Source organism: Sminthopsis crassicaudata, chromosome 6 (assembly GCF_048593235.1).
Source record: "Sminthopsis crassicaudata isolate SCR6 chromosome 6, ASM4859323v1, whole genome shotgun sequence".
Lineage (NCBI taxonomy): Eukaryota > Metazoa > Chordata > Mammalia > Dasyuromorphia > Dasyuridae > Sminthopsis > Sminthopsis crassicaudata.
Genome location: NC_133622.1, coordinates 246,704,017 through 246,717,176, shown reverse-complemented (window position 1 = coordinate 246,717,176; position 13,160 = coordinate 246,704,017). Strand labels below are relative to the sequence as shown.

The following is a 13,160-nucleotide window of genomic DNA, read 5'->3' as shown; positions in this document are numbered from 1 at the left end:
GGAGGCATCTCAAAATGGAAGCTGTGAAGGCTCCAGGAACTGAAGGCAGGAACAGAGCTTTTCAAACTTTATTTTTTTGGTTGAGTTATTGAAGTTTTTAAGATGAAAGATTCAGATGCAGAGTTTCTGGGCTAAATGGTCCCCAGAGACCCTCACTCTCAGACTCTGATCAACATATTTGTTTGATTTGCACCCAAGAGATGAAGATGGACCACTTTTCCTTACCCATCCACAGGGAACAAGGAGAATAATATCCAGGAGGCAAAAAAATCAGATAAATAGGCTCTGCTCATTCAAGCTTTTGCCTTTGCCCTAAACAGAGGCCCACTTTGTGTTTCACATTCTGCTCTCTCTAATGGGAAAGACTGTCCAAAGCTTGAAGGTCTATTAGGAAAGAAAAATCATAGATACAAGATCTATGTTCTCCAGTCATCTTATACTCCCTTACTCCCTGGCTCTTTAGAGATTTGGAATATGGTCTTGGGGAAACTGGGACTCTCATACTCTAGATTATTTTTATTTCTGATTTTGCAGATTTTCCTTTTTGATTACCAGATGATGAAGACTCCTTGCCACATAGAAAGAATTTACAATCCCACATATAGAAAAGAAGGAGACTTAATCATTGCCGGATTCTTCTCCCTGTTTGTGAAGGTACAGGATTATACGAGAATACATTTCTTCAAAGAGTCTCCCTTCTGGAATTTTGCAGAACCAAAGTGAGTAGTTATTTTTTTTTCTTTTATTTGATCCCTAGCTTTGAATAGTGAATTTCCTGAAAGGCAGTGTGAATATGAACACGCACTACATATATGTAGATTCATACATATAGATGCATGTATAGGCTTCATATAGAAACATACACATGTATACATACATACATACATACATACTTATGTCTATTGATGAATATATATATATATATATATATATGTATGTATGTATGTATGTAAGTATCCACTCATTTGCACACTCATAATTTCTACCAACCTAAACTTCTTATACATATTTTCCTTCCTCCCCCAACCCCCCAGCTCAATCACTTTTTACAAGAAGTGGTCATTTCTCCTGGGGAGCACTGAAATGGCCTTACTGGCTCTTCTGCCACCTATCTCTTTAGATTTTTACAAGTCTCCTTATATTTGCACAAGGATTTTTCCTAATGTGCATCATTGGTTTGACACTTCCTAATCTGTGAATCACTCTCTGATTCCTCTCTTGATCATCTGTTAACTTCAAAAGCTTTTAAGCTCTTTATACCTTGGTCACCATGTAAATATCTACATGTGGTATCTCTCATCATTTTTGTGATCTTTTAAATAAGGCCCCAAAGAGCTCCTTACCAATCTCTTATGTTCCACACGCATCTCTCATTTTCATACTTTTGACAATGCTGTCCCCCATTCTAGGAATGCAATCTCTCCTCAATTCCTTATCACAGAATTCTATTTTCATTTCAAATTCAACTCACTTGGTATGAAAACTTTTCTACTCCCTTTAATGATTTTCTCCAAGTCATATTTTATCAACTTTGTCCCTAATGTACTGCTTTATGTATGGCACATTTTCTGTTCTGACCAAAATGTATCCTGTTTGAGATTTTTTTTCCCTCATTTGTCTTTCTATCCCCATGACTTGCAAATGCCTGACCTGTAGTAAGGGACTCCAAAATGCATGGAAGCTTATCAATATCACTTCTTTAACATTTCAACTTCTGTTCCTTGGGAACTTCAATTTCTATCTTTTCATTGTGAATTGGAGACCATTTTTGTACCTTCTCCTCCTTATTCTAATTGCCTTCTCTGCTGACAGTGTTGTTCAGTCTCTCCTCCTTGGTATTCTTTTCTCTCTAAGTTTCAGGGACTGTTTTTCTCTTTTTCTGCTCCTCCTTTTCTTGTTTCATCTCTGCCTCCTTTCTGGATCCTCCGGAGATCATACTGTGTGACTATAGGTGTCCCTCAGGATCTGTATCTAACCCATTACTACTTCCCTTGGTTATCTTCTCAGCTCCCATGATTGACTTAGCATCTTTATGTTACTATTTTTCACATTTACCTATCCTGATCCAAACTTTCTGCTCACTTCACAAGTCATATCATCAATGGTCTCTCAGATATCTTGGACTAAATTCCCACAGGACATCTGCAGTTGAGAAATCATTATCTTTTACCTTACTTGCTTCCTACTTACCCTATTGCTGCAGAGGGCAACAATATCCTCTGATGCCCTTTAGTTCACAGCATCTGAGTACACGTAAATTCTTCCTTATTCCCCACCCCACATGTACCAGCTGTCCCCAAAATCTATCTTTTTCAGCTTGCCAATGTGCCTTAAATATATCACTCCCTGGTTGTCTATCTCTTTTTCTGACGCCCTCTGTCACTGTGTCTCTGTATCTCTTTCTGTTTGTCTCTGTGTATCTGTCTATCTTTCCATCTGTGATTACAAGCAGTCTTTCCCTTTGAAATGTAATCATTTTGAAGACAGAACTTTCTTTTGCTGTTTTTTTGTATTCTTATTGCTTAGCACAGTATCTAGATCAAAGTAGATGTAGTAAGTGTTGGTTTATTGATAACCTGATTCTCAACTATTCAGCTTCTAAGAGAGAAACGGTATTTCCTTAATCGAATAAAGCAGAAGTATGGACTACATGACCAAGGAATTCTAAATTTTGTGCATCTTCCTGCTTTAGCTCAGGTAGCTATTGCAATGAGTAAAAACAGAACTGCCCCCTGAATCTTTTAGTATTTCTCATTACCTTGCGATGACAATCTTTTGAAATACCTGTGTTCCAATTTCTTCCCAATGCATAATCTTAAAAATCATGACAATGCATTTAGAATGTATTTTATTTATAGAAGCTCCTTTTTTATGAACGTGGTCGAGGGAATCATTAAAAAGATCTTGTCTTTGCAAGTTGCCTATTAGAAAGCCACTTTTCTGTTTGTATGAGATAGAAAATCTGTCTGCATGGTATGCTCAGTTTTGTTTCAAAATTAGAAATGTTCTAATGCCTGAAGTATAACATCATTTGTGTGTGTGTGTGTGTGTGTGTGTGTGTGTGTGTGTGTGTGTGTGTGTGTTCTTGAAAGGAATTTACATAATCTCAATTTATAATTGGGGACACTAGAACTTGTGGTGGTGAAATGGTCTTCCCAGCACCAAATTTTGAGAGCAAGATTTAATATACCAGTTCCTGAAATGTCTGGCATTCTTTCAACAGAGAAAACTTGCTATTTCATATAGAGTTTTGTCTTTTTTCCCCCACATTTTCTCTCTCACTTCAGGTTAATGATGAAACAATATCACCATTTCCTTGCTCTCCAGTATGCTGTGGATGAGATCAATAAGAACCCTTATTTGCTACCCAACTTAACTTTGGGATACCAGTTACTCAATAACTTCCATCTGGAGAAGCTAGCTGTGGAGAGCTCCTTAATATGGCTGTCAGGGAGAGGTCCAGTTATCCCCAACTATAGCTGTGATTTGCAGTCCAATACTGTGGCTGTCATTGGAGGGATGACTACTATGCTGTCCATGGCTATGGCCACCATTCTCCAACTGTATAAAGTTCCACAGGTAAGGGAGACAAATACTATCACTCACCTTTATCCAATGTGTTCTTTGTATTTAAAGCAGCAGATTCTTTATAATGTGTTCTGATGTAACATCCATGAGTTAATAAACAATTATTAAGGAGTCTTCCATCATGTTCTGGCAACAGGTGATACAAAAAAGGGGGAAATAGTCCTTTCCATCAGTCTGTCCTCTAGGTGAGGTGATGTTCTACTGATTTACACCTCATGGTTTTGAACCAAGTAACAACCTAAAGTTTACTATATTTCATCTCTTTATATTTCTATAGAATTCTGAAGACTTTCATAAAATCCCCAGGAAAAAGAATCTTTTCCTTTACATTTTGAAATTGATTTTTGCATTTTCCCTAATAGCTCTAGTACTTGTCTTCATCAGACTGTGATAATAACGAGCATCCACTTCTATGTTTAGAGAGAATTTCCAATTTAGGATGAAAATTTGCCTCTTTCCTGAATTTGTGCCTGATTTGCCAAGTACACGATGTATCCCTTCAAAACATCAACAGTTTATATATTCATTTCAAGTTATTTCCAAAACATAAATGTTTATCAATTGCTAACTATTTGTTTTCTAATTGATACTTCCAGAACATTATGATGAGCATAATGTGATCCAAATTGGGAGGCCACAGTACATTGTAAGAGATAGAGAAGTTTGTTTAGGGCAAATTCAAGATGCCATTTTCTTGTTTGTGTACCAACTAATCCAAACCTTAGCAAAATTAATGATTACATTTATTAGGATTTCAGAAATTATACATTGCACAGAATATCTTATAGAATGCTCATTGATGCTTCTTTGGTTTTTCCCAAAGAGTTTATAAAGTATTGGAATTAACTCATTTTCAAATATTTGGTAGAATTCACTTGTGAAACTATCTTGTTTGGCAATTTTTTTCCTTAAGGAATTCATGCTTTAAATTAATGGTGACTTGTTTAAAAATTTTTCTGTGATATGTAATCAGACCAAAAAGGGAAAAAAAACACCAAATAAACATGGGAATGAAAAGAATAAACCAAGAAACAAAAAGGTGAAACAAACTAATAAAATGATCCACATTCAATCTTAGTAGTTCTCTATCAAAATGCAGATGCCATTTTTCATCTCAAGTCTTTTGGAACCAGCATTCTGCTGTTTAATGGCTTCTATTATGCATTTCTATTTTATGGGTTCATTGTATTAATATTCATATTTTTGATTACTGTATATTTCCATCCACAATATTTTTCACTGTTTGTACTTTTCCTTGTGTCCTTATCAAAAGTCTGTTTTGTTTCTGGCCACCATTTTTTTTTTTTAATATATTCTCCCTCTTTTATTCTGATTCACTTCTTATTCTACTTACTCATAGAGTAAGATAGATTTTTGTGCCCAACTGAATATGTATGATATTTACTGTTTGAATTGATTTATTGAATCATCTACAAAGGGATTAATCTTAAAATATTCCCTGTCTCTGCTCCTTATTTTCTCTCTACTGCAATAGGTCTTTTGTACCTCTTGCTATAAGATCATTTATTCTGTTCTATATCTCCCTTTCCTCTACTGGCAATATGATCCTCTTTTCCACCAATTAGCGTCATATTTTTGGATATTAGCTCATCATCATCAACTAAGTATCTGATCCTTCTCTCTATGTATACTTTTAGCTTCCTTAATTGAGATAAAGTTCTTGAGAGTACAAGCATATTCATATGTTCATGTTCATATGACCATACTTCATGTTTACACTTGGGATGGTATTAAGTATAACCTAGTTGTGGTTTTTCTTTCCTGTTTTCCTTTTCTGCTTTTTTATATATTTTATTTGAAAATCAAATTTTCAGTTCTGAGTTTAGCTCTGTTCTCTTTTTTTTTTTCAAGAATACTTGAAGGTTGCTTTAATTTCATTAAAGTTCCATTTTCCACCTGAAGTATTATACTCACTTTCACTGGGTGAATGCATCTAGTTTGCAATCATAACTGCTTTGCTTTTCACAATATCCTATTCCAAGCCTCTGATCTATTGAGACCAAACCTTCTTAAATCAATGTTATCACAACTGCAACTCTGTAATATTCAAATTGTTTCCTTCTCTTTTTTATGAGAAAAATTATTATTTCTCTCCTATATTAATTATCAATTAATATGGGGGAGGAGGATACAAGATCCAGGTGTGTTTTTTTTTTCTTTTTAACTCTTCATTCAAAGTCCAATCTTCCAAGAATATTTCTGTCTCTTCCCCAAATATTCACCCCACTGAATTAATCTCATATAGATGGAATTCTAACTCCATCGTTTTTCATTGATCATTGTTTGGGGAGAATCTTTTTCTACAACTTGCCCAAGGCAGGAGTTCTATAACTTTTCTTTTTTTTCTCTTTGCCCATGAGCATCTTGATCAATTTAATGTCTTCAGTTTCTTATTAGAATAAGTCCACCTCTCAGAATAATATTTATTTTCTCATTAATTCTTAGTTAATGAGTTGATTTTCACCTGATGAAAACATCCACTCTTTCAAGCATAGATGTGTTAAGTGACTTGCATGAATTATCTTTGGTTTACAAGAGAAAGCCATGTCACCATCATTTTATTAAATGTCCCGATGAATGTTAACCATTTGTTAATTATTAGCTAGACACAGTTAATAAAACTGATTATTGATTACCAAGAAATTATGCCTCCTGGAATTTTCACACATTAAAGTAGTCTTTTTCTTGACCTAAGGGTTTTAGACTCTTACTATACAATGCTTTGCTTTTTTTTTTTTTTTTCCTCTGGGATACTTTTTAGATAGTGATTTTTGGATTCTTTTTACTTGTATTTTGCCTTCTGTTTTTTATGATTCAGAGTAGTTCTCTTGATAATTTCTTGAAACAATATGTCCAGGCTCATTTTTTTTGTATTATGGATTTCAGATAATCCAATAATTTTAAAATGACCACTCTTGGAACTGTTAGATGTCAGTTATTTTTACAATGCCATGATTTTAATTTTCTTTTATTTTTAAATTTTTGTATTCATTTCATTTTTTCTTCATGTCTCATGAAGTCATTGACATTCATTTAATCAATTCTAATTAATAAGAAAGTATTTTCATCAGGGAATTTTTATCTCATTTTATATTTTTGCTCATTCTAGTTTTTAACAGCTGTTTTCTTTGGTGAATTTTTGTTTATTTTAGGGTGTTTTTTTTGCATTCTGTTTGCTAAGTTGTTTCCTCTTTATTCGTGGTTTTCTTTTTTTAAAACTCATTTCTTCCTCTCTCTGCTTTTCTTCATTCTCTCTTATTTGATTTTAAAGTAATTTTTGAGATCTACAAAAAAATTCTTTTTTTAATAAAGCTTTTGATTTTCAAAACATATGTATGGATACTTAGACAACATTGACCCTTGCATAGTCTCTTATTTCAGATTTTCTTCTCCTCCCCACCCTCTCCCCAGATTGCAAGCAAATCAATATACATTAAACATGTTAAGATATATGTTAAATCCAATGTACATGAACATATTTATACACTCCTCTTGCTGAACAAGGAAGAACAATTAAAAAAAAAGCAAATGAGTAAGAAAACAAAATTCAAGCAAACAACAAAAAGCGTGAGTATGTTATATTGTGATCCACACTCAGTTCCCCAGTCATCTCTGTAGTTGTAGATGACTGTCATCATCATAAAATCATTGGAACTGGCCTCAATCATCTCATTGTTAGAAAGAGTCACATTTATCAGAATTGATCATTATATAAATATTGATGTTGTCATGTACAATGATCTCTTGGTTCTGCTCATTTCACTTAGCATCAGTTCATGTAAATCTCTCCAGGTCTTTAAAATCATCTTCCTGATCATTTCTTATAGAACAAGAATATTTCATAACATTCATATATCATAACTTATTTGGTTATTCTCCAACTGATGGGCATCCACCCAGTTTCCAGTTTCTTGCTACTATGAAAAGGATTGCCATGAACATTTTTTTCACATGTGGCTCCCTTTCCTTCCTTTAAGATGTCTTTGAGATATAGGCCCAATAGAGACACTGTTGGGTCAAAGGGTATAAACAGTTTAATAACTTTTCAAACAGAATGGCTGGATCCAATCACAATTCCACCCACAATGTGTTGGTATCCCAGTTTTTCCACATCCCCTCCAACATTCATCCTTGTCTTTTTCTGTCATCTTAGCCAATCTGAGAGATGTGTACTGGTATCTCAGAGTTGTCTTAATTTGCATTTGTCTGATCAATAATGATTTAGAGCACCTTCTCATATTATTACAAATGGTTTTAATTTCTTCATTTGAAAATTGTCTGTTCATATCATTTGACCATTTATCAGTTGGAGAATGGCTTGGATTCTTATAAATTTGTGTCAATTCCCTAAATATTTTAGAAATGAGTCTTTTATCAGAACCTTAAAATCTAAAAATGATTTCCCAGTTTATTGCTTCCCTTCTGATCTTGTCTGCATTAGTCTTGTTTTTATAGAAACCTTTAAACTTAATATAATCAAAAGTATCTATGAGGTGCTTATTTATGAATTCCATGTCTTCTGTGGACACAAATTCCTTCCTCCTCCATAAATCGGAGAGGTAAACCATGCTATGTTCCTGTAATTTGTTTATAATATCACTCTTTATATTTAAATCATGAACCCATTTCAAACTTATCTTGATATATGGTTTTAGGGTGGGTTGAGCCCTAATTTCTTCCATACCAATTTTCAAATTTTCCAGTTCTTATCCCAAAACCTGGGGTCTTTGGGTTTTTCAAACACTAGATTGGTACAGTTATTCCCTATTCTGTCCTGTGATCCTAACCTATTCCACTGATCTATTTTCTAGCCAGTACCAAATGGTTTGGATGACCACTGCTTTATAATGTAGTTTTAGATCTGGCGCAGCTAGGCCATCTTCATTAGCAGTTTTCATTAATTTCTTTGAAAGTCTTGACCTTTTGTTCTTCCAGATGCACTTCATTACTACTTTTTCTAATATCTCAAATAATTTCTTGGGAGTTTGATTGGTATGACATCAAATAAGTAGATTAATTTAGGTAGTGGTAATATTTTTATTTGCTTTATCTACCCATGACCTACACTTGATATTCCAACTGATTAGGTCTGACGTTATTGGCATGGAAAGTGTTTTGTAGTTGTGTTTGTATAGTTCCTGAGAGTTTCCCTTACAGATAGATTCCCAAGTATTTTCTACTATTGACAGATGTAAAGGGCTAGAACTGAGCAATGCACTTGGATAATGAAGCACGTGAGATTATTTGCTAATTGGACAGTTCCCTATTAACTTGTTTGAAGGTTACCCTCCCCAGCTTTTCTGTGCTGACTTGATTGGTGGGACAAAGAGGGGGAAGTGACTTGTGTGGGAGGAGTAAGAGAAACTTGGGTGGTGAAACTCATGCTCTCTTGCACTCATGACCTGGCTTTGGAGGGGACGGTAAAGATCAAGAATAAAGAAGTTTAGTGATCCTGACTCCGGCTGATTTCTGGGAAGATAGAGTTCCAGCATTTGGCGTCCAAACGTGGGGCTGGCACCCTACTTCCACCGAAGTCCTCCGGTGGCCAGGATATTCGGTGAGTATTCTAATAGAAACAAGGAACTTACCTTGTTAAGGACTAAACCAGCAATCTCTAATAGCTGAGATGGGGCAGATGTTAGGTACAAACATTTCCTAGACCTCAGTGGACCCTGCTCCAACCCCAGCCCCTGCCTCATCTAGAAATGCTATAGAGGATATAATTAAGATAATTGATGAGAAAAGTTTACTTGTTACCAGTCCACAAATGGATAATCTCTTAGACTCATTGAATTGCATGTCCTCTTGGTTCTTAAAGGAAGAAAAACTAAGTATAGATAACTGGAAGCTAGTGGGACTTGAAATGAAAGAATTTTAAGTAAAAAAAAGGTGTTTGTTCAATTTCCCCAGAGGTATTTTATCTATACAATGTGATTCTATTAGAGTTAAGCTATGGAGCAGATTTTAGGAGAAGGAAAAGTTCTAAAAATGAACAGAGAAGGAATTGTGAGGAACAAAAGATAGAAGATAAACAAACTCAAGACATTGCCAGAGGGCAAGGGGATTTGAATGAGTGTTGACTCTGATTGTCTGGAAGAAATTTCAACCCCACCTAGAGAGCTTTTAGTGATCTTGACTCTGAATGATTTCTGGGAAGACAGAGTTCTAGCAGACAGTTATGGAATTTTTTGTATCTTCTGCTGGACTTTCTACAATGAAAACTTTTTTCTATGTGAAACAAATCCATATTTTCTTTGAGGTTTCAAATCTAGATATTTTGCCATTATTGTCCTCTTCTGAGTTTCTGTTCTAATTTTATATTCTATAGTAGAAATTTCTATAGTAGGCTTCAAATTTTTGTTTTGCTTTCACAGATGTGTATTAATTTTGCAGTCTATTTTATATTATCATATTTATGTTAATATTGGGTTTTGCTTTTGAGGTAGAGAAGAATTGTTTCAAGTTTCTTGAACTGGAACTCAAGACTTCACTGTTAATATATCCTAAAGTTTGAGGCCTTCTTGCTGCCGCCTGGAAACCATTGAAAGTTTTGTATGCTTCTCTTTTACCATGTTACAGATCTATTTCTTGATTATTTTTAAGTTTTATAATAACTGTTTATTTTAAAAAATACTTGTAAAGTGAGATATCAACATTCCTCCCCACATCCCTCTCCCATAGAGAGCTAGTATTCCAACAATATGGGTTAAACGTGTTCTTGATGTCTTTCTAAGTTGTCTTGAAATGGATTATTATTTGGCTCCATGGTTTTGTTGGTTTTGCCACTCCTGAATTAATCTTGATTCATTATTCTGTAGTTGTTTTTTAGGAGAATTTGTGAGACTTCAGGCAAATTCTTACCTTACTTTGCCGTCTTCATTCTTTTTTCCAGTTTTGAAGAAGAAAGTATGAAGCATTACCATGATACATTTTTCATTTTGAATCTAAGATAATTTTGCCTCTAATTTTATCATTTTTATTTATGTTATCATTTGATTTGAAAGAGATCTCAAGCTTACTTATTATTGAATAGAGTAGCAGATGCAACATTGAACCTACTAGAATAATGCTCAAATGATGTTTGACTTAATGCCATAGATCAGTTTTTTCTCTGGAGGTCGATAGAATTTTCCTTCATAAGCCCTTCATAAGTGATTTCAAAGTTTATATTACTCACAGTAGTTAAGTCATTGAGGAATAGCATTTGAATTATGTTTCAGAGTTTGTGCTTGATGTTGTCTTGGTTTTGCTCATTTCACTCTAAATAATTTAATCTGAGATTTTCCATGTGTTTCATGCTATAGCACCATAACACTACATCACAATTATATACTACAACTCCTTTAAGATTTTCCTGTGGATTGCCATTGATAATTCTTTTCCATCCCAAAGAGAGTTAACAAATTATTTTATAAAATGTATAATTATTTCCTTCTATCCTGATAACCGTGGGATATAGAGCTAATAGTGGTACTGCTGTACCAAGTTATTCAGTTCATTTTATATCTCTTTTAGTGCAATTTAAATTGCTTTTCAAAATAGTTGAATCAATTCATAGTACCCCAATAGTCTATTAGTATCCCAATTTTCTTCATTCCCTCCAACATTTGTACTTTGCCCCTTCTCTTCTGCCAGTCAGTTTATTAGGTATAAAATACTATTTAGATAATTTAATTTGAATTTCTTTAATCAATGAGAGGATACTTAGCATATGGCAAGTAGAACCATGCCTTAATTATTGAAAAATAGATTTGCTTTCTAACTGGAATTAATAGAGAGAACCATTTCATAATTACTATGCTGAAGGAAAAACTGTCATTATTGTGGGTCATATTTCATATATTTTTAAATCACATGTCCAAGTCTAAGAATAAACTGTTGTTATGTTACATCATTTCCCCATTTTATGGGATAAAAGATTTTGGAATTAGAACATACTCTCTGAAACACTTGGCCTTAGGAATTTCTTCTCACAAGACCATCAGGTTTTGAATCTTGATCAGGATATTCTTGTTGATTGGATTACTGGGGACCTGATTAAAATCAGATATCTGTACTAGTTACTTTATGTCCTCAGAAATTTGGGGCTTAATGATGTAACAAAGAAACTCTCCATATGAAATTTTCTTGTCTCCTGGACAAATCTGATGACTGAAGGTCTTATACAGATACCTTGTTTTTTGTTGTTAGAGATCAAAATTTGGGTGCTCCATAGCTATGGAGGAGTGAACCATTGCTTATCTCAGAGAGTCCTTACTGATATGTTTGGGGAAATATTTTAATGATAAAATCTTGGCAGCAGATTTCAGCATGGGAAATTCTTCAGCTCCCATTTCTCAGTGGGTTTGACATGGAGAACTTTTTCCCTGAGAGTATGATGTCAGGTATGCTTATTATCAAGGAAATAAAATTATGCTTGGAATCACAAGAGGAGGGGAATGGATGCCACAGAAAGTCTGGGTAAAGGACAGATTGATATTAGAGCTGAAAACGATTGATATGAATGAAAAAGAACATGCAACTATGCTACTTATTTAAGAAACAGGTTCTTGCCAGAAACACTAAAATGTTCCACTTGAATCAACAGGAAAGAAATCCGAGCAACAAATTGATATTTCAAAGAATTTGATTTTGTTACCCTTTGATTAAATTGGCTAAAAGAAGAATGGACTTTTCTCTTGGAAATGTTTTAAGCAGTGACTTAGGAAGTGCTTGATGGAGACATTGTAGAAAGGATTCGTCAGATACAGTTTTAGCATTTCCTTTCAATTGTTCCATTATTTAATAGTGTAATTTTGTAACCAAAAAGTATACATTAAAATTTGCAAGCATTTATTCATTATCTACTTTCTGAAAGTAATATACTTGCTTGACATACAAATATGAAGGACAAATTTTGACTCTGAATCAATTAAATCATTTCTGTCTTCTTCATATTTTATTTAGATTACCTATGGTCAATTCGATCCTCTCCTGAATGATAAAGTTCAGTATCCATATGTCTATCAGCTGGGCAGCAAGGAATCTACTCTTCACTTGGCATTCATCCAATTGATGCTGCATTTTGACTGGACTTGGGTGGGACTGCTCCTTTCAGATAACAGAAGAGGGGAAATATTCTTCAATGATCTGAAAGAAGAGATGGCCAGGAATGGGCTCTGTGTGGCTATTAAAGAAAGAGTACCTCAACATATAATGAAAGAAGATTTTCGCCTCCTTTCTAGGGTCATTGCATCATCATCAAATGTAATTTTCATCTATGGAGATGCTGATTCCCTTCAAGAAATTTCTCTTGTATTAATAGATTATATACCTTATGGAAAGTTATTGGTTACCACTTCTTCTTGGGATTTTTCTATTGATCCTATGTTTGAACTGTTTGCCATCTTTCATGGTACAATAGTATTTTCTCATATCCAGAAGGAAATTCCAGGTTTCACAGATTTTGTAAAAAACATGAATCCAGTTATGAATCCTGAAGATATTTACCTAAAAGCTTTCTGGGAATCAGTCTTCCATTGTAGATTCTCAGAAAAAAGGGGTACACAAAT

The 13,160-nt window shown here is 34.2% G+C and overlaps 1 long non-coding RNA gene across 1 annotated transcript; it reads left to right on the top strand.

The window, feature by feature from the left end:
• The first annotated feature begins 633 nt into the window (after positions 1-633).
• LOC141546354 (uncharacterized) lies at positions 634-12,625 on the top strand. Its single transcript, XR_012483279.1, has 3 exons — positions 634-719; positions 3,288-3,579; positions 12,556-12,625. It is a non-coding gene; the product is annotated as an uncharacterized LOC141546354 (long non-coding RNA).
• Positions 12,626-13,160: the final 535 nt, after the last annotated feature.